At 40.1% G+C, this 2875-nt stretch overlaps 1 long non-coding RNA gene across 1 annotated transcript; it reads right to left on the reverse strand.

Annotated features, from left to right (window-relative positions):
* Nucleotides 1-1131: 1131 nt before the first annotated feature.
* Nucleotides 1132-2282, reverse strand: LOC307076724. Its single transcript, XR_013811910.1, has 3 exons — nt 2246-2282; nt 1926-2013; nt 1132-1624 (listed from the first exon to the last, which is right to left on the reverse strand). It is a non-coding gene; the product is annotated as an uncharacterized lncRNA (long non-coding RNA).
* Nucleotides 2283-2875: the final 593 nt, after the last annotated feature.

Raw genomic sequence — 2875 nt, forward strand, 5'->3', positions numbered from 1 at the left:
GAGAGTGTTAGAAGGTTCTCTGGCAAGGCAAAAAGAGAAATAAGTTAGTGTGACTCTTTAGAATGAGATTCAAGCTTTTACTGGTGGTTGCATTGGTTATTCTTTCCACTGGTTAGCAGACACAAAGGTGTTTGTATATGTATGTGTATCGGGAAAATATTGTAAATAATATTCATGAATTGATATAATGTGGGACAGTAGCATTAAACAATACACCCTGTCTTCATCCAGCACCCTAATTCACTCTCTATCACTTTCACTAAAGAAGACCAGTCTCACGATTAAACAGGCAGGATGTGACCTCCCACTAGAAACATTTCAGAAACAAAAGACGTCCTGTTTTCTAATGTTCCTTTAAGGGCCAAGGGTACTTTGTGTGTGTGTGTGTGTGTGTGTGTGTGTGTGTGTGTGTGTGTGTTCAACAGTGTTGTTCAAGTTGGTGCGTGTTTTATGAATGCATTGCCATGAGAACATACAACACTATACGAGTGGATTTCCTCTTGGCAGAGCAGGGGACACCAGCAAGTCAGTACACGGTTCATCCAATTGCTTCTTCCTATACCCATGACTGGTAAACAATAAGGGTCTCTCACGATTATTTATGTACTTGTCTAAACAAGTCTTCTGGAGGTATTTTTTTTCTTTACATATTTTTGTGTGTGGCACCTCAAATGCCTTCACTACAGGTCACCATATAAGGATAGGTACTGGTTGTCTAGCTGCAACATTATATTTGATATACATCATATTTTTACCATAGGGATAAGCTTCGCAGCGTTTTGTCATGAATGGGTGATCAATTTGACTAGAAGTGAGCTTTGCCTTTTCTCTTAAGCACCGGACCGAAACTCAGGTAATACTTATTGGATTGGATTACGAGTCAGCTGTCATAAAATACTTAGTGCAACCTGTGTACAAGTAATATTTATCGGACCGAGATATGAATGATGATCAAACAATGAATTGATTGAATCAGTTGGTTATCATGAAATCCGTGACCCTGGTTTTATAGAGGGTAACAATTTATTATGATATACCTATACTATTCTGATATTCATACATCTATTTCAGTTTGGTATTAACCATTAACCATTAAATAGCTGTGTCAGCACTTTAATTTTTTCTGTAGGTTTGGTTCAAATCATATTCATTCGTTAAAAAAAATGATAAAAATCTTAATCATGGAAAGAAAAAGCTGCTGACAATTAAGACGACTAACAAAACAATTTTTTTGAATTTCTTGTCATCCAGAAACTGAACATATGATGAACTGAGCTGGGTGCTCAATCACAGAGATCAGTTCTCAAACACAGAGATCAGTTCTCAATCAAAGAGACCTTTCTTGTACAACATCTCTTTACTGTTTACAACCTTCAGAATTCTCAGAGCTCCAGATGGCCTCAGCATCCTTGTCAAGGACCAGGTGACCTTAGTTTGTCATGGTCAGACGCAACTTGCTGGAGGGCGTGTCATTATGACTGGCAGATGACCACGCGGCTTTCCTCTCCTTGGTGTACATAACCAGGTTGTTGTCATCTTGCAGCAGAACTCTGATTCCCCCATCGTTAGCCGTGTTGGTATGCCAGCATGGAGACCAATTGTAGATGACAAAATTGCCGTTGTCCTGTGATTGGTCGGAATCAAATAATGAAGTTAATGTAAGGTATAGGACCAGGCAACTCTATCCTTCTTTTTAAAAAAAAACAAGCAAGAGAGTATTTAGTACTTCTTTTTATTTATTTTATTAAAATGTTTTTCTTGTTTAGAAGGTTTTTTAGGAGTTTTGTGAAGTCGTCATTACATTTCCCCTATCTGCTTTGAAACTGTTAATTCAAATTAGGCATCAAACCATATATGATATGCTAAACTGTAATGAAGTGACGGAAACAAAAATAACAGTTACTCATAAAACGTTTTTTGCTCACCTGAAAGACTGCTTTGAAGTTCCCATCTTTACTCAAGAGGAAGTCCCCCTTACAAAGCTCATGGTTGGTGGCTATGAAGTCCATGATTCTGACGACACAATAATAGGGACTCAAACATAATCTATGGAGTTGAAGTTCTCATACAGAGGCAGGCGCTCTCAAACATATTCTCACATCTGATTTCCCTCACTCATAACTGATGGATTGCTATGATCAAACAATAGCTCCTAAATCTTACCTACAGCATATTTAAAGTGTATTCTAGTTAGTTATCTTAAACCTTTTACTAAGTGCAGAGTTTCCTCACACATGTGACTGACCTGTAAAGGCAGATGTAGATGTTGCGATGAGATGTTGAGGTGAATCTGTAGTGGGGTTGGCCGCTATTTATCATTTCAAGAGAAGGTGGGGCGGCTAGAGGCGTGTATGCAAGGCCGGCCCTAGCATTTTTGGTGCCCCAGGAGAAATCTGCATAAGGTGCCCCTCCTCAGGTCAACATGCCACCACATTATCTTACATCGCTAACTCCCAGTCAAAAATCACCACGGCTTTGGTTATTAATACCTACGAGATTATTATGGGGAATTCTTGCATGAATATATTGATATTGATTAGATGTATTGTGGCAGACCTCAGGGAGGAGTGAGGGGAGTGGTGTATCTGGCAACCTGCTGGCTCCATCCTGAAGCCTTACATGAACTACCTCCCCGTAACGATGCAAGCCTGAGGATCGTTATGCAGGAGGGTTTTGGGTTAAAGGGAAGAGCAGGCTACCACATGGAGGAGCCAGAGCCAGAGCCAGCAACTGTGGGACATTCTGGGAGTACTGCACCACTGCTGATGAGAGAGAGACCGATGGAAGTACCATTGGATTGAGTAGGGATATGGATTGTACCTTAACAGAGGTGGATGACCCTTTTGTACTTTACTTGTACTGTTCCAAATTGCGG

The sequence above is a fragment of the Pollachius pollachius genome (assembly GCF_949987615.1).
Source record: "Pollachius pollachius genome assembly, chromosome: 6".
Lineage (NCBI taxonomy): Eukaryota > Metazoa > Chordata > Actinopteri > Gadiformes > Gadidae > Pollachius > Pollachius pollachius.